General features: G+C 36.3%; 1 pseudogene; it reads right to left on the bottom strand.

The window, feature by feature from the left end:
- Nucleotides 1-490: 490 nt before the first annotated feature.
- LOC149185095 (putative carboxylesterase 17 pseudogene) lies at nt 491-2,149 on the bottom strand (annotated as a pseudogene).
- Between the last annotated feature and the right edge of the window lie 24,858 nt (nt 2,150-27,007).

Consider the following 27,007-nt stretch of genomic DNA (forward strand, 5'->3'; position numbering starts at 1 on the left):
CATTTATCCACTATAGTTGTAAGTAAGTGTGAAAAACCAACTTATTTATCCATTATAGTTTTTGACATTGAACTTTTAAAGTTTGAATAGAAAGATAACTACTTAAAATGTTAAAACTCCGTACTCATTAGACATTACAAAGGTGGACCTCCGAATGTAAGCTGCTTACATATTATGTTTAAGGTAAAAAGTGAAAGTGCTTATTTACATATTACAACAGGAAACGGACTTGAAGAGTGAAAAAGTGGAGATTGATAATTACAATTATCTTAATTAAAGGATCTAATTTTAAACAAAAGATTATATAGAGACGGACTTGAAGAGTGAAAGAGTGGAGATTGATAATTACAATTATCTTAATTAAAGGATCTAGTTTTAAACAAAAGATCATATAATTTCTTGGGTTTATGTGGATTGTAAATTTGGAAATTCAATTAATATAGAGTAATTGATTTTGCGCTATATGAATACATCCAATCTGCAATAGATATGAACAACTTGCAATCACTGATATCAACAATAGATGAACCAGTGAATTATTTTACTAATATCAATAACAGATCCAATGAATCATTGTACTGATATGAATAATATATAAACCAATGAACCATTGTACTGAGTGTCTCTTTAAAGCAGGGGACAAATGTATATAATTGCACTTCATAAGATGGATTTCATCCATTAAATGTTAATCAGAAAAGCCCTCTGCAAAACAGTGACAAAGGCATTGAAAGGGCAGAGGCTTCGCACAACAGAAATAAAAATTCGAATTATGAGATTATATCACAAGCCAGGGTGTTGCATCATCTTAAGCCCGAGTATTTGTACAAATTCAGCTTGGAATTTGGTCCGTACAGAAAGCCGATTTAACGAAAAAAAATAGAAATTAGCTGAAATAAAGACTATTCAGATGAATTCCGTTATAAGTATTTGTTAATGAACTCGCGTATATCCCTGGTCAATTCCTGGATTCGTGGCGACTGAGGTTGAAGAAGTTGAAATGCGTGACCCACGTCCTTGAAGATCACTTGCCTCACGTTCTTGCCCGCCTTTCTGAGGGCTTCATAGTAATTTAGGTTCCTCTCCCGCATCACGTCCCGCTCTGAGATGCAAAGCAGGATCGGTGGCAGCAAAATATCTTGCAGCGTTGATGAATCAGGGACACTGCACGAGGGATGGTCTCTGCTCGCTCCCACCGGCAGTGAAAGCTTCCAGAAGACGTCAATCCATTTCTGGGGCAGAGCCGGGTCGCACGTTTCCCGCTCCCACGCGGATCGGCTCTCTCCACCGAAGAAGGGCTGGATGATAATCGCCCCTCTGATATGCAAAGGTTTCACATCCCTTTTCGAGGCCCGCATTGCAACGTGATGAGCGATATTACCCCCTGCGCTGTCGCCGGCCAAGAAGCACCGCGAAAAATCACAGTACGATCTCAACAACGATTCCTCCGCTTCCTTGGGGGTATTGGCGGCTTGTACTGTCCTGCTGCCGGCAGCTTGTTGACGAACCCATTCGACGGCACCGAAACAATCGTCGTAAGCAGCCGGGAGGCGATTCTCCGGTGCAAGTCTGTAAGCTACTGAAATTATCACCGAATTGATCTCAGAAGCCAATCTGCACATGAAGGTGTGATAAATAGACCATGCCGGCGATCCCATGACAAACCCCCCACCGTGGAAGTATATGACGACCGGCAATTTTCCATTCCTCCGCCGATGTTCAGCCGGAAGATAAATGCGCACCCATACACGAGTGGCTGCATCTATAACGACATCTCTTGAAGCCACAGTTTCGGTAGGCTTCTCAGATGGGGGCACATTGGAAACAACCTGTGAGAACCTCTCTACAGAGCCGTTTCTGTACACTCTTATGAAGCCTTCCAGCTCCTCCTCCACTTTCCCTCCCTCGTGCAGGACGCACGGACTAGTATTTCCCACCGGCCTTCTATTAGGGTTTACTGAAACGGTATCCATCTAAATCTAATTTGCTGTTCCAAGAGCCTTACCGGGAGGAGATGTATGTAACCAATCGGATTGGATTTTTTCTGTGGTCAATGGCTACCCTCACTGAAAGGAATAAGAAAAAATTACAGTGCTGTCCAACAGAGGGATGGACGACTGACAATGCCTATCACAATGCTGCTCTGCTGTGCGCCAGGACTGGCTTTTATAGTGAGAATGGTGTGCAAACTTTTTTGTTTTTGAACTAACCCAGTCGCAAGCATCCACACTTACCCTACAATTTAAATTTGACCAAAAACAACGCCTACGATTACGAAGACTGGCCTTTCAAGATTCTGTAGGGCACACTTACCCGTGTTTTAAAATAGTTTTTCGACGGTCATGCATTTCACAGGGTTTAAGACCTCGCGTTTCACGATCCCTTCTGTCCATCGTGATTTACGCCATGCGCATGGTTTTTAGGTTAAGTATTTTTAGTTTAACTGGTTGGGATTATGGTTTGTTATCTTATTTACATAGTTTCAAATTAAGTTTTTGCAGGCATGTTGTAGCCTGTATTGATTAGGTTTAAAGAGTAGATAGTTATAGGTAGATTTTGGAGTTGTTTTTAGTCTAATTTTTTGGAAATTTTTATGGTGGGTTTTTTTGGTCAAATTTCTCTAACATCCGGTGGGAATTTATTGAAATCACAAGCTTGATGGGTAATCCTGTGCAATCGAAGTTCCCTAGGGATTTTTGAGGGTGCTGAATCTATATATATAGTTAAAAAACTAGTTTAAATAACACAAATCAAGATTTCACCTCAAATTTTTCCACCACTGCATCAAAAGTCCCAACAATCGCACTAAATACAACTCAGTAGATTTTACTCAGTATATAATCAATATGAGACAATTCAGCTATATACAAAGCTTAATTAAGCAATAAAATTTGTGTATTTATATTAAATAATTTTATAAACTTATATTTTAGATACTTAAAATAATTATGTGTTTAATTTTTTTAATGATAATATAATTTTTAATGAGATAATAATTTGATTTTATTTAAATTATATATTTTTAAAAATAAATAAATAAAATTTTAATTATATAAGTTTCAATGGTTAACTTATTTCTTCAAGTTTTTGTTGTTAATAACAATTTAGTAATAAGAAGTAAATTGGTGTTAGGCTTTGCTAATCACATAGTTTTCGTGGACAGAGACAATTGATCTTTGATCTCCATCAACCACACAAATATATATATTTAATTATATAAATATATTAATTTAAATTTATAATATATATATATATATATATATATATATATAAATATATAATTTTTTAATTTAAAAATATATTTAATATTAAATAAATTTAATTATAAATAAAAGCAAAGATTCCCAGTGGACCTAAGATGATGATGGGGTGTATTGTTAAGAAACTCCTTGATGTGAAGATCATCGATTGGAAATTCCATGGGCAAAAATCCAACCATGTATGGGGTGTATTGTTAAGACACTCCGTGATGTGAAGACCATGGATTGGAAACTCCATGGGAAAAAATCCAACCATGTTTAAGGGTTGGTGTGGCCCAGGCAGAGTGGGATCCCTAGGTAATTTTGACAACTTAGATGCCATTGGGTCATATTTTTTCAAGCTAAAGGTTAAGCCATTGGGTCATATTTTCTCAAGATAAAGGTTAAGTGTGCACTCATCTCAGGGATCACACAATTTCGCAAAAAAAAAACAATAAAAAGAAAGTTATATATCTCATGATCTAGAAAAATGAAAAAATACACTATATAAAATTTATGTTTTATATTAAAATGATTTAAAAAATAAGCTTATAAAAAACTAAAAACTAAAGTTTATAGCTAAAATTTCATCCATGAAAATAAATTTGAAGGTACTATTATAGAAAGTTGTGACCATGAGCTTTGTTACACTTATTGTTCATTTCCCATTCACCTCGACACCCTCTTCCTTCTTCATGGGTGGCCTGCAATTGAAGGCTGAGGGAAACCTTAGTTTCGGTGACCCAAAGAAAAAATTCACAATTATGGACAAGAAATTGGGAAGGGTGGCTCTGGTAGTTATCAAATGGCAAGGACTCTAAATAGCGGGATGGAACTCTAAAAGGTGACCTTAAGCTCCTTCCCATAGACCCCGACAAACCCATGGAGTATTCACAGTTTGATGTCAGTCTTCTGGACCAAAACCAAAATAAAACACATCCCCCCCCCCCCAAGAATTTCTTTCGGCAGTTGCATTTTTAAGTGCTCGCAGAAGATCAACGCAAGCTCTAATGATTGTTGGGCCACACTTGGCGATCTTGAAGCCTCCACGATGGCAAGTGTCACTGGGGTACAGTGGCAAGATAGTAGAAATAATGACGATGCTCAGGGTTTCTTCGCTAGCTCTCCCGAGGTCTACTCTTTGAAAGTAATGGAAGCAACATATACCCATAATGGGCTAGAAGAACAGGCTCTAGTTTTTGTTTTTAAGAATTATATATTGTAGTTGTGTCCCTAAATGCCAAGGCCTCAATTTTGCTGTGATAGAAAGAGACGGGTTCAAAGAGACTGCCCATAAAACAAATATGCCAATGGTGGGAAAATAGGTACTCCATGTAATACATTTGACAAAATGCCTCAATGGGATGCAAAAAATTGGGTTGTGTTCAAGGAGGTGCCTCATGTTCATGTCCCATGATTCCTGCACCCAAATGCCTAGATCTAAATTAAAATATGGTAATGCAAGGAATTGCAGCTATAGCTCTCCTACAATTTCCAATATTTTCTACATCTGTCAGTAGTGGGACTGTTTGTATAAATGTGAAAGCAATTGGCCAAGTAATCATGCATGTTGCCAAACTTCAAGAACATACATGAATCCTTGCAACCTCCATGAGGCTTCTTTATAAAGGAAGGAAACTTGAGGAGAAGCTCTTACTCAATGATTATGGTATCAACAAAGATGCTTTAATGTCCCTCGTTGCAAGATTAAAAGGGTGACCAGGGCCGGGGGGGATCTCCTTCTACTTCGAAGACCATGTCTTTCAAGGATTCCCTCAAACTAAGACCCAACTCTTTGATAAAGAAGGACCTCTGAAGTCCAACATTTTTTATGGACTTGTACATAAACATCCCATTTCTGAAAGTGGAAAATGCTACTACCAAAAGGGAAGTGGAATATCTACAATAGGAGGTCATCTGTCATTTTAAAACATTTTGGCCCACGACATCTGCTCTCTGGCATTGGATTGACCATAATTAGTCACATATAATGAGTTGTTATTTTTTTGGAAAGGATTCTTTGTGGCGTATTTTAAAGAGTTAGGACAAGTATAAGGTCTTTGAATAGGCCCCTTGGTTTTGGGGACAAGCCAACCCTATTAATGAGACATATGTTCCCTAATTTCAATCCTCTCACCATGATGTCTCTGGCTACTCCAGTATGGGTAAGGTTTCCTAACTTACTCATCCAATTTACCCAACAATAAATCTTCGAAGACATGACAAATTTAATAGGACACATCATTAAAATAGACAATGAAATATTATCGTAAGGAATCCTGACATATGTCCGCATATGTGATGAAGTGGATCTTAGTAGAGGGCTACCAAATAAAATCCAACTCAAATTGTTGGGTAAGGTGTTTTCACAACTGTTGGACTATGAAAATATTGTCTTTCAATGCAGAAATTGTCAATAGGCTAGTCACTTTTAAAGTACATGCCCCTTTTTGAAAGGGTCTTCTCTCCCATAGGAGTCTAAGAAATCCATTCGTGGATGGCAGGATCCGAAGGAAGTAAAAGGACCCAATAAGCTTATAGGTCAAAAGAAGGACAATCCTCAGCAGTAGAAGACGTTTATCAAAAAATTAACTTGTACAGATTTTGCTCAGCCTCCAATGGCACCATCTTATCCCCCAGTATGGGAGCACTATCCTATTAATTAAAGTGGAAGAGACTTAGCTATGATTGTGTCTGCAACAAGTGGGAAAACACGTACCCACAAATTAGATAATTCAAATAGTGACAAGGAAATGACAAATAGGGGTGAACCCCTAGCGATGGATCTAGCTAGTGAAAATGATATTGATGTTTCATCCTTAACTTTTCCTGATAACTATGTGGAAATTGATGTACATAAGAGAAAAAGGAAAAAATGAAAAACGCATGATCTATCCTTATATTTGATTCTAGAAAAGAAGAGAATGTAGTTAGGTAGAAAAAGATTATTGATAATGAATTTAATATAGAGGAAAAGAAATATAACATAAATTTATCTTTTATAAAATTTAATGCAAAATAATAGATTATAAAATACTTAATTGTAATATAAATATCATAAAAAAATATTTTATTATATAATATTTTATGTATATATATATTGAGTAAAACTATTTTCTAAAATTTTAACTAATATAAAACGAAAATTGACATTAATATTAATTATTTTAATATTAAAAAAAACACATATATATATATATATATATTAAAAAAACCATTCATTTTCTTTAATAAAAATTTTATAATAAAAAATATATCATATAAATTGATTTATTATGTTTCTAAAATTAATAAATTATGTTTATATAAAAGGAAGGGTTATTTATTTTTCAGAAGAATAACATTTTACACTAAAAATAAAGTATCAAAATTGTAACTAATAACAATGAGAAATAGGATGCTTATTTTCAGAAAGGCTTAATTTGGGCAAAATGTAAAAAAAACTAATCACAAAAAATATGAAAGACTTAATTTCGGCACTATGAAAAAAAATTAAAAATAAAAATATTGTTGGGAGACTTTACATGATCTTGAACATGAGCTCTTCAAATTTATGACTATCCTCCATCTTCAAAAGTTTGAGTATAGTTGCAGCAACTTCGAAGCAGTAGAATGATTTCATATCGTTTGAGGGTATAAGATAATAGTTAATTCAACATAGTATAGTTTTAAAAAAGAATATGGTTTACTTAAAAATTAAGATGGTTATATAGAAAAATAAAGTATCTTATTATCACTGATTAAGAGGATGCTCAATGTATTTTTATCTTATATTTCACATCACATGTTAATGAGTCATTAAAAAAATGGTATAGACTGTGATCAACTTCCCCGATACACCAATTATAATGTTGATATATTTCATCCCCTTGGTACACACTTCACTTAATTTCCACATTTCCTAATTCACTTAATTCCCACATTTCCTAATGAATTCCTTTCCCCAGTTATCATGCATCATGGTGTAATAATGATAATCTCTCTTAGTATTAAAGGTATAGTCACCTTCTTGATTATGTTTCAGAGCATGGTTTTGATAAAACTTTCACATTTGGTGTGGGCACTCCTCCATCTATGTTGAATGTAATAGCCCTTTCAATTAAGTTTTATATATGCTTTTTGATAGATTTTAAAACGAATATAAAATCAAATTGGATTGTTTTATTTTTTATTGATTGATTTGAATTGATTATAAAAATTTAATTATATATCAAATTTATAAAAAAAATAATGTATTATATAATTATAATTATAATTTTATATAAAATATTAGAATAATTATATGAAATCTTAATATTATAGATGTGATAATTATTATTATTTGTTTATTGCAATTTATTTTTTTAATGTCATAACTCTTTAACATATTTAATTTTATAACGTGAAAAAAGAAAAACAATTATAATAATCTAATTTTGTAGTAGTTAAACTTTATTTATAGAAAATTATTTCATTAAAAATTACATATTTCTATTTTGTTATTGCTATTTTTCTTTTACTATTAAAAAAAGTTAATTTTGTTCTAGAACATGGTTTTGATAAAGCTTTGACATGTTGGTGTGAGCACTCTTCCATCTACGTTGAATATACTAGCCCTTTCAAATACGTCTTACATATACTTCTTCATAGAGATAAAAGTGAATATGAAATCAAATTATATTATTTTATTTTTTACTAATTGATTTTAAAAATTCTAATTATTATTTATTATATCAGTTTGATTTTAAAAATTCTAATTATTATTTATTATATCAGTTTCAAATTAGTCTTACATATATTTCTTCATAAAGATAAAAGTGAATATAAAATCAAATTATATTATTTTATTTTTTATCAATTGATTTTAAAAATTCTAATTATTATTTATTATATCACTTTCAAATAAGTCTTACATATACTTCTTTATAGAGATAAAAATGAATATGAAATCAAATTATATTCTTTTATTTTTTACCAATTAATTTTAGAAATTCTAATTATTATTTATTATATCACTTTCAAATAATTATTACATATACTTCTTCATGGAAATAAAATGAATATAAATCAAATTATATTATTTTATTTTTTACCCATTGATTTTAAAAATTCTAATTATTATTTATATATCATCATAGTTTTAATTTTATATAAACTATTAAAATAATTATTTGAAATCCTATTATTATAGATGCATAATTATAATTATTTCTTCATAACTAAGTTAAGAATTTATTCTCCTGGTGTCATAACTTTTAATATCTTTAACTTTATAATGTGAAAAATGAAAAGCAATTATAATAATTTAATTTTGTAGTACTAAACTTAAGTCATGGAAAATTATTTCATTAAAAAATACATATTTCTATTTTGTTATTCTTATTTTTATTTTTTTAATATTTTATGATATTTTTTAATATTTTGAGATTTTACCAATGTCAGTACTATCAATCTGGAACATCATAAGATATTCTAGTATAATACAATTTAGTTGTTTTGTGGTAAAATTTTATATTTTTAAATCTTTAATGTCTCACTTTAAATTAATAAATTAAAAGGTATAATTTCTTTTTTGTCCCTACGTCTGATCTGGTCAGCTGTAGCTCCGCCATTCAGGTGAATAGATGCTAGTGTACTTCAAGCTTTAAAGCATCATTGACCCCCTTTTATAAGGTCAGAGCTAATAACATCCACAACTAAATGGGATTGTGCATATCCAATGTTCCAATACCGCTGGGCGCATCAATGCTTTATTTCCTTGGGTCAGAATAATAACAGCCACACCAATGAAACAAGAGATCTGCACATGATCCGATGGTAGATGTCTAGGTCATAACACTGCAGCTGTTTGCATTGTGCATTGGTCTAACTATTTTATATTTTAGATGAAGTTTTTAGCCCGGAATTAATAGTCGTTGTCTACTTATATTTTAGATGGATTTTTCAGTGGGAATTTTGCAAATTATTTTTCGTTAGACTACAAATTTTAGTGGTTTAAAATGTATTTTTAATATATAAATAAATTTAGCATTTAAAAAAATCTTTAAAATATTTTAATAATTGAGAATTTATAGTTTTTATTTAACAATTTTTTCTTAAATTTCAAGTCAATTCAGTAAAAAATATAACTAAATAACCTAAAACACATAAAGGGTGCTTGAGTTGGAGTTGTTTTTAGTTCTATTTTTTGGATTTTCTTATGTGGGAATTCGGCAGAAATTTTTGAGGTGAAATCTTGATTTGTGTTATTTAAAATGGTTTTTTCACTGTACATTCCTATGCGGGAATATGACAGAAATTTTTGAGGTGAAATCTTGATTTGTGTTATTTAAAATGGTTTGTTCACTGTACATATGGATTCAACAGCCTGAAAACCCGGACACTTCAATTGTGCAAGATTACTCATCAACCTTGTGATTTCAATAAACTCTTGCACCTTTTTAAAAAAATTAAACTATAAAAATTCAAGGGAAAAACTTCAAAAAAAAAAAAAAAAATCCTATTAAAAACAACTCCGTAATCTACTCTGACCGGCCCGTCTAAACGACAATCCAACCAGTTACGTGCCACAACCTGATGAGGTTAAGAAAATTCAGGACAATTGATGTTGATGACATTTGGAAGGTCCTGAGTGGGAGCAGGTAAAGGGTAAGATCAAGACTCTGCATATATGACTTTTGGGAGCCAATTCTGACATTTATGCGACCAGCACGCGCCAGTTAACTGTTCATGGTGGAGACAATGGTAAGCAATTTTTTTCCATCTTTCACGTTCAATAGAAATCCATAAAATACGCGAAATTAATACATAGATTTCTAGCGATGGTGCCTTTAATTTCAACTCAACTCATTGGACAAGACAAAAGCCTAACCTCTTCAAATTGCAATTCTAAATGAAAGGATGTCACGTTCATATAACATTTTTCGTTGAAATCTGACTGTGATGTTATATCTAAGCATCCATCTCTCAAGGATTCTGTCACATCTATCGATATTCCTGACAGGATTCATAATTCCACTCACCATGATCATACGCAACCAGACACTGATGGAGGTCAAATGGTTTAGCAGGGTCAACAACACGCCCAGCATCTACAGACAAAGTGCCAAATATATCAGGAAAAAAGAGAGCATTAACGATGCAAGGAGTTGTGAACTTTAAGATGCATTTCTGTAAGAATCAGAATGTCACTATTGATGTAACGTGTATTTCTTTAAAAGTCGGAATGTCATTACAGTTGAAACTTTGATGATGAAACGGGCTGTGGACTTTGAGATGCATTTCCAGAAGAATCACAACGTGAGTGATGATGCCACGTATATCTCTTTAAAATTTAGAAGTCCATTATAGTAGTTGCTGTGCTGGTTTTCCAATGGAGTGATAATTGTCATATATACATAAATATGTCATATTTTAGTTGAACATATTTGTGCACAAATTGGCTATTAACTTTTTGGGTGGATTAAACTCATGACCATTAGAAGTCTCATATATAAAAGTCTAAATGTTTCTGAGAATTCTCTACAAAATGAAAGAGGATGTTTACGGAAATCTAAATGGCAAAGGAGGGAGACAACTGATTTATTCGCTTAAATTAAAATCTAATTAAAATCTTAGTTAAATGGTGTGGATGAGTTTGTAAAGTTTGAGTAGTTTTTATGTTATTAAGAGTATATGGATTAAAGTCATGACCATTAGAAGTCTCATACATAAAAGTATAAATGTTTATGAGAATTCTCTACAAAATGAAAGAGGATGTTTACAGAAATCTAAATGGTAAAGGAGGGATACAACTGATTTATTCGTTTAAATTAAAATCTTAGTTAAATGGTGTAGACGAGTTTGTAAAGTTTGAGTAGTTTTTAGGTTATTAAGAGTATATGCATGTAAATGTAAATGATAATAATAAGAAAATAGAGAAATATGTGAGGTTGTATACTAACTGTGTTTGAAAGAGGGAAGAAATAAAATATTATCACCATGTTCAAAAAGCAAATAATCACATTAAAATGAAAGGTAAAATGTACTGGTAAAAAAGAGAGATGTGTAGGCAATGATATATGGAATTGTGACCCAATATGTTGACTAAGGTAACCAAATTGAAGATAGAATGTGTAAGATCCAAATTAGAACGAAGATAACCAAGATCTACAACTTTGTTACTTAGCTCAACTAACCATCCTAAATATAACAACTAACAAAACATTAAAATAACATATCAAACTAATAAACAATATGTTTGCCACATGTGTACATGTCACATATAAAACAACTTAATGAAATTTGAGTGTTTTTCCTAAGGGGGCAAGAAAGTCACATAGGTATTGTTGAGATTTTCTGTTTGAGCAAAATAGGAAAAATCTGAGTTGATGACAACAATAGGGATTCAGTTCCTAGATTAGCTCCAGGTTGTTGGGAAGGAGTTAATGCCTCCTATATTTGATGTGAGGGAGTTATGAAGCTGTTAGATTCTCTAGGCTATATAACTGGCAACCATTCGGATGTTTGCTAAGAGAGTGTGATGATTTCATGATGTAATCTCCTAATTTGATTAATAAATCCCTGATGCTTATGTTTGGTGGACGTAGCCCAGATTGGTTGGGTGAACCACGTTAAAAGCTGTGTTTACTGTGCATGCTTAATTCTGCTGTGTGTTTATTTATTTTGTTTGCTGTGCCTCTGAATTCCAACAATTGGTATCAGAGCAAGTTGGAGGAGCGCACTGCTGAAGGTGGAGCGCTGGAGACGTGGATTGTTGTGCGTGGATTGCTGGAGCTGTAACGCTGGGGCGTTTGCTGGAGGTGTAACGCTGGGGCGTTTTGGTGCCTGCTGTATATTGCTGGCAGAAATTGCAAACGGTGGTATCTAACACGGTGTGTATATGAATTGCAAACGGTGGTGAACAGCGTGTCTTGAAAAAGGTATGCTCAGCAAACAACGTTGATATGTGTTTTTTTTTTAATACGGCATTGATACATGTCTTGAAACCGGTCTGTATACAAGTTCTGTGCGTCACATACAAGAACTTGAAATGTGCCTCTAAATCGTGACAAGAAATCGCCCGCGTTGATGATTGTGTTATATGTTCTGTAGAGACTACCTCTGGCAGTCTACAAACCGCAGATGATAGTGTTATTTGGCACAGAAATTTTTTTAAAACGGTTAAATCCTAGCTTGACAATTCAGTAAGTAACAAAATGATTTAGAGTGGAGCCGCAGAAGCATGGTGGCCAAATAATTCACATGTCTAGGGATCGAAACCTCGAGTCTGATTCCTTTGATACATTCAGATGCGGCTTCTGCTCAGGTTAGATACAGTTTTCAAGAACCAGAAAGCAGCAAGAACTCGGTTTTTTGTTTAATCCAAACTCTTACAAGGAGCAGATGAAAGATTTTAAATACAACCCGCAGTTTAAAAACGCAGTGACTCCAGTGAGTTTCGTTGGCAGAGAAAGCCAAATGAAAACACAGGGCCAGTTAGTCAATTTTTTTTTAAAGGCAGTGACAGCATTCATAAGATTGGTTAATTGGTGCAAATAAAAAACAACAAGTGTAACCCAGATTTTTTTTTTTTTGTGAAATGCATATGGCAGAAAGTGAGTTTTTTTTTAAATATAAGTGCAAAGGGCAGTTTTTCTTTGTAAAGGCATAGGCAGTTTTTTGTTATGTAAAAACAAAGGCATAGGCAATTTTTTAAATTGCTGGTTGGATATTGGAGATTATTGTGTTTTTTGCTGATACAAAAATGGCGAAAACTCAAAGTGCCCAGTTTGAAATTGAGAAATTTAATGGCAAGAATAATTTTGAGATCTGGAAGGTGAAGATGCACGATCTGCTGGTTCAACAAGGTGTGGCGAAAGCATTGTTGGGGAAAAACAAAAGGCCTCCTTCCATGACGGAGGATGAATGGGATGAGATGGACGATAGAGCTCTGAGTGCAATTCGGTTATGTCTGGCGGACGATGTTCTGTTCAACATTGTGTCAGAGAAAACCGCCGCAGTCCTGTGGACGAAGCTTGAGAAGCTCTATATGACGAAATCTTTGACAAATCGGATTCTCCTGAAACGACAGCTTTACAGTTTGCGGATGAAAGAAGGTACCTCAATTGCTGATCACCTGAATTTTTTTAATACCTTGTTGGTGCAATTAAACAGTCTAGATGTGAAATTTGATTCAGAGGATAAGGCAATAACTCTATTATGTTCTTTGCCTGAATCGTGGGATCACTTTGTTACTTCCATAAGTTTTAGTACATCAGAAATCCTTGAGTTTGACGATGTTGTTGGAGCCTTGTTGGCTGAGGAGACGAGGAAGAGGTCGAATGCAGACACCTCTACATCAGAGGTAATGATGGCCAGAGGTCGCTCACGAGAGAGACACTCCGGGGGAAAGCGTAGTGACTCTCGTTCGAAGTCCAAAGGAAAGAAGCCAAAGGTGAAGTGCTGGCATTGTGGCAAGGCTGGACATCTGAAAAAGGATTGCTGGAAGCGAAAGCAGGCTGCTAAAGAAGGCTCTTCGACAGAAAAGAAGGAAGCCAACACCACAGATACAGGTTCAGTATCTGGTTCAGGTATGAGTGATGAGGTATTGTCAGTTAATATTTCAAAACATGATCAACATTGGTTGTTAGATTCTGGGGCATCTAACCACATGTGTATTCATAAAGATTGGTTTAAAACATATAGATCAATTGATGATGGTGTTGTGTACATGGGTAATGATGTAACATGTAATATTGTGGGAATTGGGAGCATACAGCTGCAAATGTTTGATGGGACAACAAAAATATTAACTGATGTGAGGCATGTATCAGATTTAAGGAAAAATTTGATTTCATTAGGAGCACTTGATTCAAATGGATATAAAACTGTAATTCAAGGTGGAGTTATGAAAATCTATAAAGGTATCTTACTAGTGATGAAGGCTAAGAAAGTAGGAAATCTATTTCAGTTAGAAGGTAGAACTGGGTCAGATCATGTGTCTGTGTCTGAACATGACAGTAGTTCCATTCACTTATGGCATCAAAGATTGGGGCATATGAGTGAAAGAGGATTGAAAATTTTGGCTGACCGAAAGTTACTTCCTAATCTAAGATCTGGAAAATTGGATTTCTGTAAACATTGTCTGTTTGGTAAACAAAGTAAACAAAAGTTTAAAATAGGCAAACATACTAGTAAAGGGATACTTGATTATATTCATTCAGATGTGTGGGGTCCAGCTCCTACAGCTTCATATGGTGGTTCGTCTTATTTTGTATCATTCATTGATGACTTTTCTCGGAAAGTTTGGGTCTACATGTTGAAAAAGAAGTCTGATGTTTTTACAGTTTTCAAGCAGTTTAGAGCATTGGTAGAAAACAACACTGGTAGAACTATAAAATGTTTAAGAACTGACAATGGTGGTGAGTTTTCCTCCAAGGAGTTTGACAGCTATTGCAAGGATGCAGGGATCGAGAGACATAAGACCACGGTTTATACTCCTCAGCATAATGGAGTTGTTGAACGCATGAACAAGACTCTTCTAGAGAGAGCAAGGTGTATGCTGAGTAACGCTGGGTTGCAAAAGGAGTTGTGGACGGAAGTGGTGGCAACAACTTGTTATGTGATAAACCGATCTCCATCAACGGCAATAGGCTGCAAGGTTCCGCAAGAGGTATGGACAGGACACCCTTGTGACTATTCTAAACTCAGAGTGTTTGGCTGTGATGCATATGCTCTAGTGCCTAAACATCAGCGAACTAAATTAGATCCGAAATCAAAAAGGTATGTCTTCGTTGGGTATGGTGATGGAACAAAGGGATATAGATTGTGGGACCCTACTACCCGCAAAATCATCATCAACAGAGATGTAAAGTTTAATGAATCCTCTCTTGTACAGTTACATGTAGATAGAAGATTGAAACAGGATGATGTATCTGATTTCCAGCATATTCAGTTTGACAGCATTTCTAATGATAGTCATAATGACCATAGTTCAGATTCTAGTCATGAACAGGTTTCAGAATCAGATTATGAACAGGGTTCAGATGGAGGACATGAACAGGTCTCAGATGGCGATCATGAAGAAATTCCTACAGTTGATAGACAGCCAATTGTGGAAGCACCAGAAACATTCTTAAGGAGGTCTACAAGGATCAAACGCCGTCCGAGAAGGTATGATGATCATGTTACTTCAGTTGCTTTGATCGCTAATGATGATGAACCTTTGTGTTATCAGGAAGCTGTAGAAGGTTCAAATAGTGACAAATGGAAAGCAGCTATGAAGGAAGAAATGATGGCCTTAGGTAAGAATGGTACATGGGATCTGGTTGAGCTTCCGAAAGGCAGGAAAACTGTGGGATGCAAATGGGTCTTCAAGCTGAAACGGGGTGTGAATGATACGGAAGATAGGTACAAAGCTCGGCTGGTTGCAAAAGGGTTTTCTCAGAAAGCTGGCATAGACTTTCATGAGATATTTTCACCAGTGGTTAAAATTGTTTCAATTAGAATTGTGTTAGCATTAGTGGCTTTGTTTGATTTGGAGTTGCAGCAGTTAGATGTTAAGACTGCATTTCTACATGGTGATTTAGATGAGGAAATATATATGGAACAACAGGAAGGGTTTGTTCAGCATCACAATGAGAAATTTGTCTGCAGGCTCAAGAAGTCATTATATGGCCTGAAGCAGTCACCTCGGCAGTGGTATAAGAAGTTTGATTCTTTCATGTTGAGTCAGAAATATGTTAGAAGTGAATATGATCATTGTGTTTATTTCAAACAGTTGAATAATGGCATATTCATTATCTTGGTATTGTATGTTGACGATATGCTTTTAGCAAGAAAAAGCATTGAAGAAATCAACAGGTTGAAGACTCAGATGGCAAGGACATTTGATATGAAAGATCTAGGAGCCGCAAGACAGATTTTGGGCATGGAGATTTTCAGAGACAGGAGCAATGGTAAGCTGTGGCTATCACAACAAAAGTATGTTGAGAAAATACTTTTGAGGTTTGGTATGAATAATGTGAAGCCTGTGTCAGTCCCTTTAGCTTCCCATTTTAAGCTTTCTTCGAGTTTATGTCCTAATACAGATGAAGAAAAGAATTATATGTCTCGAATTCCTTATGCCAATGTAGTAGGATGTTTGATGTATGCGATGGTGTGTACGCGACCAGATATTTCACATGCAGTTGGGGTTGTCAGCAGGTACATGGCAAATCCGAGTAAAGAACACTGGTTAGTAGTGAAATGGGTGCTTCGGTACTTGAGAGGCACAAGTGGTTATTGTATTTCTTACAATAAGAGTAGTGAATTTGTTTGCGGATATGTTGATTCCGATTTTGCAGGTGATTTGGATAAGAGAAGGTCAACTTCAGGGTACGTCTTTACTCTTGCAGGTGGAGCTATTAGCTGGATGTCAAAGCTACAGAACATTGTTGCTTTGTCTACTACTGAAGCAGAATACATTGCTGCTTTCATGCTTGCAAGGAGGCGGTTTGGTTGAAAGGTTTGCTTGGTGAGTTTGGTAGGTTACAGGACAACATCAGGTTACTTTGTGACAGTCAAAGTGCAATACATTTGGCTAAGAATCCGGCCTATCATAGTAAATCAAAGCATATTCCAATCAAATATCATTTTGTAAGACAGGTTATCACTGAAAGGGGAGTTTCTCTTGAAAAGGTGCATACAAAGGAGAATTGTGCCGACATGTTCACGAAACCAGTTTTGTTGGAGAAGCTACGTTGGTGTTTGGCTTCTCTTGGCTTGCAGAAAAGATAAAATAATAATAACAGGGCATCAGGCGAATTGTTGTCAAGGTGGAGATTGTTGAGATTTTCTGTTTGAGCAAAATAGGAAAAATCTCAGCTGATGACAACAATAGGGATTCAGTTCCTAGATTAGCTCCAGGTTGTTGGGAGGGAGTTAATGCCTCTTATATTTGATGTGAGGGAGTTATGAAGCTGTTAGATTCTCTAGGCTATATAACTGGCAACCATTCGGATGTTTGCTAAGAGAGTGTGAGGATTTCATGATGTAATCTCCTAATTTGATTAATAAATCCCTGATGCCTATGTTTGGTGGACGTAGCCCAGATTGGTTGGGTGAACCACGTTAAAAGCTGTGTTTACTGTGCATGCTTAATTCTGCTGTGTGTTTATTTATTTTGTTTGTTGTGCCTCTGAATTCCAACAGGTATTTCCAAGAGCAAGGAGAGACAAAGGAATGAAGAGAAGATTGTCATGAGTAACACAAGAAAGGAGTAAGCATAGAGGGTGGAAAATTTATAATCATTAATAATTCAAAAACACTTATGGGTGAGAAAGCGAGTGAAATATATTGCACCAACCATGACTCAGATTTACCAAGAAAAATGGATAGACAATCTCCTTATTAGTACTTTTCAAAGATGTTTGCTCTATATTGGGTGTAGGAGTCTCAAACTAAGCTCCTATAAATTCATATCTTGATCCCCTTAGCATTTAAGGGTTTTCAAGAGGCTTCCATGAAACTATACATTGTTTTGCAAGCACTCACGAATATTTTCATTACGCCCTAGCTTACCACTAATAAAATATATTATTATCCCTCTCACATACCACTCACTCTTAACTCCAAATGGCATCATGTTGGGATCCGTTGATTGATAAAGAAGAGTTCTGTCTCAATATAGTTGCACAATAGCAAGCTAGTGTCCTCACTCTAACACCATATGAGCAACCTAGGGCATCTCCTCTAGATTTTTTTCTTCACATTAGAACTCAACCACCCAAATAAAGTGGCTAGATGCATAGAGAACTATTAGATTTATGAATTTATAGTTTGATGACTTATTTGTAGAAATTCTCAACAAAGATGGAAAAATAACAATTGTCACTTGATGGAGATCAATTAGAGTGTATTTCCATAGGATGGTGGCAAACCCATTGATATTAGGTAGAATTGTACATTAAACTCAATGGTGACTAGTCCACTACTTTTAGATGCATCATGAGGTCTCCCCTCTATGAAATTGTGGCATAGCACATGCGTTTAATGGGTATTAAAGAATACCAAGAATACCCGTACTTTTACTAGATACAACATTTTATACATGTTAGGTCCCTATACTACTAGTGAAACCCCTTATTGTTATTAGTGCAACCCCCTTATTGTATTATTGTGCCCATATAGTCCCCATGTTGTTATTATTATGCCCCATAGAAGCTCACTATTGTTATTGCTATGCCCCTACAATATTATCGTTATGTAGGCTCTGATTGTATTGGAACCCCTTAGACTCCTACCTATAGAAAGGAGGTCTTGTCATTTGTAACATCTAAGAATTGTTCATTTGTATAGTTTAAATGAGGTTGCCCCCTTGAAGAGGATGATTTGTAAGTCGTTTATATCACACCCATGAGTTAACACAATTTTACAACAAAAGAATATAAATGATAATTTGGAGGGTCCATGATGGTTGTAGATGAGTGAACTAAACAAAAAACAACAACACTTACCCATGAGCATATGATAAATCTAAGCTACCAATGTAATGCATAACATATTATTCCTAGTGAATCACTCAACACTCAACACTAATATGTGAAACTTGGTGATCAGAGACTAGCAGTAACAAATAACATGTAACATGCTTGAGAGTGATGTGTCCTCATATAAACTCAAATTGTCAACACATCCAAAGGAAATTCCTTATTAGAGGAATGAAACAAAGTCTGAATTATGGTGTTAGCAACAACTCACTAACTAGAAATTCAATAAGAGAGAGCAATCATGCGAAAGAAATACAAAAATAAAATTGGTTGTTTTATAGAGGTAAGACAATATTAAATATTGAGGCTAGGCTCTGCTCCCTATTATAGGTCAAAAAGCCGCCCCCCTAGGGTCTAATAGAAAGGAACAACCCTCGCTAAGTTGTGATTAGTGGAACACTCCAAAAAGTTTGTTTGAGCCTTCAATACTTTTATGTTGTTATGGAGAAGCAATAGTAGGCCTAGCAATGCCCCCTGTCATTGTACTCAAGAGAAACGAAGCTTATCAATGCCCTTCTTCCTCTATAATGGAGAAATAGAGCGAATCTTCTAAATGTATAAGATTTATATGGTCATGTTTGATCAAGTCATGATTGATTTGGTCATGTTTAATCATAACCTAAGAAAGGGTCAAGAATATATCTAGGTTCAATGTGGCTAATCGCAAGGAAAATCTATATAAACAATGCTCTCCACAAGTCACGGGAGGAGGAAAAACTGATATGCCAAAATGTTATTATAATTTCTTTTGATAAACTTGTATGAGCAGTTCAGGATACCAGTGAGTGCAGGTTAGGAGAAGGTTGAGGTAGAAATTGTAGAAGATCTTCACCCGTGTACATTTGTAACTGGTATTAATATAAAGTAATGAAGAATTTTCCCCATGTTTATTTCATGTGTTCTTATTAGTATCTTTCCTGTATGATATTATTTTCATGCACTAATCTTGTAATTGCAAGAAGATAGTAAATTATTTTCTCTTTAGTGTGTAAGATTTAGGAGAGGAGTAGTATTCAAGATTATCCAAGTGGATATTGGTGGCCATCTGTCGATTCTACATGGACCCCTAGCATTGATTCTTTCACTTTCCTTAACAGTAGCACATTTTATATTTTTGGCAATTTTACAAGTCTTGAACTTCCAAACCCGTTTTGAGGCCCTAAACGAAATTTTTAGAAGACAGGGAAACCTAGATCCCTTGATAGGGGTTTGTAGTCAAAATTTGAAGTCCTCAAATAGATCTTTCTAAAGAGGTATCATACATGTCAAATGAAGATTGAATGCCAAAGTTATGACCCCAGGAAGTTGGTGTACCAACTTACCCCAACAGGGCCCACAAACTTTTGGCACTTCATCTTCTAGGGTTAGGTTTTTGGATGTTTGGGATTTTATGTTGAGAAATGGCAACAAGAAATTCCAGTTTAATTTGTCCTTGAATTAAACTGTGAATTAAAATAGAATTCTTTTCTCATAGCAATTTGAAAATAATTAAAATGAGATGAGATTTCAAAGTTTAATTTGAGTTTCTGGGTTATAGGTGAAAGTTGAATTTGCATACATACTTCAGGATCGGCAGCTGGAATTCCATGGGTTGAGACTTGAGTATTCCTTGGAAAGAAGCTTGAATTTTATAGCCTGGAGGGACAGGATGGAGGTTGTGTTAGAAGATAATGGCTTGAAGGAATTCATTGATCAAGAAGTCCTTGAGCTAGCAACTACTGATCCACAAAATTTTGTCGAATGGAAGAAGTGTGTGGCGAAGTCAAGGCGGATAATCCTTGAAGGAGTTCGATACCACATTGTATTGAGTCTCCATGGCAAGGAAAATCCCAATGCTATGTGGAAAAAATTGATGAACTTGTATCAGAATAGCGGCGATCAAAAGAAGTTAGTACTGAAGGATAAAATTCGTAAAATCAAGATGGAGAAAGGTGAGACGATTCCAAAGTACTTCACCAAGTTCACTCAATGTCAGGATGAACTTGGAAGTGTTTGAATCACATTTGTCGAGGAGGATATGGTGAGCCTTGCTCTTCTTGGACTCCCAAAGAGTTGGCATAGTTATCAAGACTTTGTCAATGGTTAGGAGAAGCTGCCAAATTGGGAATGACTATGGTCATATTTGATGCAGGACGAGATCAGGAGGAACACTAGGGATGACTCTTCATTAAAGACTGATGGTGAAGAGAACTATGCCTTAGTGATTAATGAAAGGAAGGGGAAAGGTAAAATTTCTCGTTCCAAATTAGATTCTTTTCATGGAGGTAAGAAGAAGTACATGACGAACGTTAAATGCTTTCATTGTCACAAGATGGGTCACTTAGCTACAAATTGTCCATTGAAGAAGTCCAAGGAGAAGTCCTCAGGAGGAGCGGTGGGTGAGGCTTTGGCCTCCCAATTCGAATTGGACTTTTCCCTCATTGCATGCATGGTGTCTTTAATGATGGGAAGTGTCTAGTACTTAGACAGCGGAGCTTCTTTCCACATGACTGGAGACAAAGAGTTATTCAATGAACTAGAGGAGAAAGATCTGAAGAGGCATATCGAGATGGGTGATGACGGTAAGTATAGTGTTATTGGTGTGGGCACTATTACTTTTTAGAGGAAGCATGCAGCTCTACTCACCTTAAAGAATGTTATGCATGTAGCCGGAATGAAAAAGAACTTGGTATCTGTTGCCATGCTTGACGATACAGGATATGATGTGATCTTTTCAAAAGGAAAGGCGTTCCTTCGACACATAGCCACCAGTCAAGTAAAGAAGATAGGGTTCCAAGTTACTATAAGATAGAGGTAGAGTATTGTTCTGCGTTGAGTTAAAAAGCGGAAAATATGTTGAGCCGAGATGTCAGAAAGTTGTGGCATAGGTGATTGGGCCACCTGCATCATTGGACTTTGAAGATATTGTAGCAAATCTCTACCGATCTTCCCAAAGGTATGCTTCAGCAAGTTGATACATGCAAGGGTTGTACTTTGGGAAAATACACCAAGTCTTCCTTTGGAGATAGAGACAGTCGAGCAGAGTCTATTTTGGAGAGAGTCCCTTCAGATGTGTGTGGACCATTCTTTATAGTATCCACTGCCAAGCACTGGTATTATGTTATATTTGTAGATGACTATTCTCGTAAATGGTGGATATTTTTCATGAAGACAAAGGATCAGACATTCACAAAGTTTTGTGAATTCAAAGCATTTGTCGAGAAAGAGTCAGGTAAGAAGGTTAAATCTCTATAGAGTGATAACGACAAAGAATATGTCTCCAATGAGTTTAAGAACTTCTGTGCAGCGAAAGGGATTAAAAGAGAGTTGATGGCACCTCATAACCCTCAACAAAATGGGGTTTCTGAGAGGAAGAACAAGAGCATAGTAGGGGCAGCAAGGGCGATGTTGTATGATCAGGGCCTACCACTACACTTGTGGGCTGAGGCATGCAACATCGCAGAGTTGGGGATCTTTGTGGGGTACACTGATACTCCCCACAACTATCGGGTGTACATGCAAACCAATCAGATGATAGTGGTTCGCAGGGATGTCAAGTTTGAAGAGGGGAAGGTCATTTGAGTATCCCTTGAGAGGGAGCTTAATTTACATGTGGAGGAGGAACTTTTAGTTCCTAACGTTGAGTAGCCTCAGATTGACGTGGAGTAGGCACATGTAGAGGTTCCGGAAGTGGATACGTCCACTCAAGCAGAGTTTTCCAGAGAGGGAAGAAAGTGCATTAGAGAGGATAACAGATTGTTGGATGATGCATAGGAGAATGTGGGAGCACCCTCTTCTCAGCGCAGATAAAGGAGGTCACCAGAGAGGTACACTAGATACATGGCACTTATGGGTGCATGTGTTGTGACAGAGCCATCTTCCTTTCAGGAAGCAGTGCAGCAGCAAGCTTGGGTTGATGCGATGGTGGAGGAGTATGACTCCATAGTTCGAAACAGTGTTTGGGATGTGGTCCAAAGACCGGAGTGTAGGAATTTACAGGGTAAGTTCCTCAGAAAGAACACCAAAAGGACACCGCTCACAACCAGATCACAGATCCATACACCAGTATTTTTGACGTGGTTAAAACCCTCAAAGAGGGAAACAGTCCACGACTTGCGCCAACGTGGCTACTACAGGCAATTTATTAATCAAAGAATGAAAATTTACATAAGCTTCTCTCATGCACGGATTACCCGAACAATGACCCTCCATGCGCTTTAAATAGAACTCATGGACCAATCGGGTGTCAAGCCACGGATCAAGTGTCGGTAATACCGAGGAGAGAGTGAACCATCGGATCACTACATATCGTGACCGTCGGATTGTAAGTTACAAAATGTACAACGGTAAAGAAACACACTTTACCTAACTCTATACCTAACTCTACACTAGACCAAGTTGAACTTAACTATATCCTATGTGTCGGAATATCCTAACATCCCCCCTTAAGAACAACTTGGGATAGGATTGAAGGATTTACAAATATGACACAATAGGAGAAGGAAGGAGGCACTAGAGCCTATCCCCCCTTAGTGACAACTTCCTGAACTCCAATCATATATCGAAGTTTAGTGAACTTCGCCTCTGTGAGAGCCTTTGTGAAGATGTCTGAAACCTGATCATCTGTTGAACAATATTGCACTTCAAGAACATGGTCATGAATGAGCTTTCTAATGAAGTGCATGTGTAGTTCAATGTGTTTGCTGCGCTGATGCTAGACTGGATCTTTGCATAGCTGAATGGCACTTTGATTATCACACCAAAGTGTGGTTGGATGCTGCTGCTCAAAGCCAAACTCTGATAGGATCTGACGAAGCCACAAGGCTTCCTTACTAGCTTCCACGGCACCACGATACTCTGCTTCTGCTGACGAAAGAGAAATGGCAGCCTGTTTCTTACAAGCCCATGTAATAGGTCCTGAACCAAGAGTGAAGACATAACCGGCAGTAGACTTCCGATCATCAGGGTCACCAACCCAATCAAAATCAGTGAAACCAACTAATAGAGGAGCTGCTTTGGCACTGTAATGAATCCCAAACTGTACTGTACCTCAAACATAACGAAGTATTCTTTTAGCTGCTTTCCAATGACTTTCACGGGGGTTTTGCATAAAACGAGCAACAAGGCCAACAACAAAGGAAAGGTTAGGACGAGTATGGGTTAAATACAAGAGTTTTCCTACAAGTTGACGGTATAAGGTAGCATCAACTTCAGGAGAAGTACAAGAGACTGAAAGTTTGACTCCAGACTGAAAGGGAGAAGGGGCTGGCTTACAGTCTTCCATGTGAAAATGACGAAGAATATCACAAGCATACTTGGACTGGGAAAGGAAAATACCCTCCTTGGATTGCAAGACTTGAAGACCGAGAAAATAGTGTAAGTGTCCTAAGTCTGTCATTTCAAATTTCTTTTTAAGGCTGGACTTCACATGGTTTATAAGGTTGGGATCACTACCAGTAAGAATAAGATCATCAACATAAAGAACAAGGATGATAAGAGAGTTGCCCACTTTCTTGGTGTAGACAGTATTGTCAGAATAACACCTAGAAAAGCCAGATTCTAAAAGAAAGCTATCCATTTTGGCATACCAAGCCCGAGGAGCTTGCTTGAGACCATAAAGGGATTTCTTAAGTCGACAAACAAGGCTGGAGTCTGTTTGTATGAAGCCAATGGGTTGTTCCATATAGATTTCTTCCTGCAAGTCCCCATGCAAGAAGGCAGATTTAACATCCATCTGATGGACTTCCCATTTTAAAGAGGCAGCAAGGGAAAGAACAAGGCGGATAGAGTTCATTTTGGCAACAGGGGAGAAGGTTTCAGTGTAGTCAATGCCTTCAACCTGTGAAAAGCCCTTAGCAACAAGACGAGCTTTATGTTTATCAACTTTCCCATCTGGTCCATACTTGGTTCTGTAAACCCATTTACATCTAACAAGTTAGCGTCCCTTTGGTAGAGGAACAAGATCCCATGTATCATTTGCCAACAATGAATGATATTCTTCATTCATAGCTACTTCCCAATGTGGATGGCCTGAAGCTTCTACAAAAGTGTCAGGATCATGATTTACTGGAGCTTGAGCCAGTAAAGAAGAGGCTCTTTCAAACTGAGAACGTGTACGTCGCTGATCTGTAGGATCACCGGCAAGATCACCTGCTGCATCCCGAGTAGCACGGACCCATCTTGGAAGTTGAGGATCCTGAGAAGGTGGGGGAGGATTATCATCCTCACTTTCATCATCTGAAGAAGAAATGTTTTCAAAAGTAGAAGAGATAGGAAGAGGTGGCACATCCGCCGGACTAGGCTCGCAGGCCGATTTATTTTCATCAAATTTTACATCTCTTCTAATGATAACATTTTTGGACTTAAATGGAATAAGTCTATAACCTTTTACATCTTCAGAATATCCAAAAAAAGTACATTTCTCACTCTTAGATTCTAAAGCTTTATGCTTTTCATCTGGAATATGGGCCCATGCTTCACTTCCAAAAACACGAAAGTGACTTACATCTGGTTTAATGGAACTCCAAGCTTCTTCTGGAGTGATATTCTCTAGAACCTTAGTAGGAGTGCGATTGATTATATAATTTTCACAATTAATTGCTTCGGCCCAAAAACTAAGACTGAGTCCTTTAGATTGCAGCATACAATTAGCCATTTCCTTTAAGGTGCGATTTTTTCTTTCAGCTACACCATTTTGTTGTGGAGTGTATGGAACAGTATGTTGCATTTGAATTCCATTTTCGGTGCAAAAGTTGATGAATGTGTTTTTAACATATTCTCCACCATTATCAGTTCTGAGCTTAAGAATTTGATGTCCAGATTGTTTTTCAACAAAGGCTTTGACGGCCAAAAAAGTGTTAAATACTTCGCTCTTGAGTTTTAAGAAGTATACCCAAGTGCGTCTGGAGAAATCATCAATGAAAGTTAAGAAATACTTGCAGCCAGAGAATGAAACAACAGGAAGTGGACCACATAAATCACTGTGCACAAGCTGTAAAGGGGCTGAGGTGTGCCAAGAGGCACGTTTGTCAAAACTGTCCCGATGATGTTTTCCGAGTACACATCCGGAACAAACACCATCTCTGCAAGATACCATAGGAAGACCTGTCACCATATTTTCTTTACATAGATGTTGAAGGGAGCGATAGTTTAAGTGACCAAATCGCTCATGCCAAAGTTTGCTCACTTCATCATTATGAGCAACAAATACTGAGGGAAGATTTGATGACCCAAAGTTGTGAAACTTATACAACCTTGTGGAATCATCAGCAATACCACTTGCTAGAATCTGTTTAGGATCTCTTAGATCCTTGATTACAACATCATGAGGTGAAAATTCAACAATTTTACCTTCACCTGAATGAGTTATCTGATATACAGATAGAAGGTTGCAGGATAAGGTTGGAACACATAATACATCATTAAACTGACCATTGTCTAGATGAACAGTTCCAGTCCCGACAACATTAAGAGATCTATCATCACCAACATATATATTTTTGGTGTTACAATCATTTAAAGAAGAAAACATGGCTTGGTTTTTGGCCATGTGATAAGAGGCTCCAGAATCAATGAGCCACTCATGAGAAGAAGAGGAAGAAGATACATTTAATGCATAACCAGACTGAGATGATTGACAACGACATGCAGAAAGTGCCATTCCAGAAGTTGAAGTTGAAGTATGCTCCACATGGATGTTATGTTTCTTCATTGCGGCTTCCAAGGCTTCCATCTTCTTAAAGCATTTAGATTCTAAGTGGCCATCTCGATTACAAAAGTTACAATGTCTATCAGTCTTCTTCCATTTGTTTTTATTGGTCTTATCATTTTGCTGAAATGATCTTTCATTTTGAGGCTGAGTTGGTTTAGGACCATTCTTTTGAGGATATGACTTCTTAGGATTCTTTGAATTTGGTTGCTGCTGGGCGGCTAACGCTTTTGTGGAAGAGTTTCCAAGATTAAGAAGACCAAGGTGTAAGAGTTTTTCTTGTTCTCTTATTAAAGAATCACAAAAAGAGTCAAAGGAAGGGGCCTTGTAGTCTTTTCCTTGACAAATAAAAGCTTCCCTTGTAGAATGGAAGGTGGAAACAAATACAGAGTAGGCTGGTCCCAACTTAGTAAGGATGGAATAAATAAGGTTACTATCTTCTTTCTTAACCTTAACACCTTCCAAAAGATATCTAAGGGTCTTGAATTTGGACAAGAAATCTTCAATGCAAGAAAAATTATTAGGATCCAATGTAAGCAACTCATTTTCAAGTTGATGGGCTCTAATTTCATTTTTAATCCCAAAAACTTTAG

This window comes from Pinus tabuliformis, chromosome 3_2 (genome assembly GCF_031772625.1).
Source record: "Pinus tabuliformis cultivar Carrire ecotype Pingquan chromosome 3_2, CPIR1, whole genome shotgun sequence".
Lineage (NCBI taxonomy): Eukaryota > Viridiplantae > Streptophyta > Pinopsida > Pinales > Pinaceae > Pinus > Pinus tabuliformis.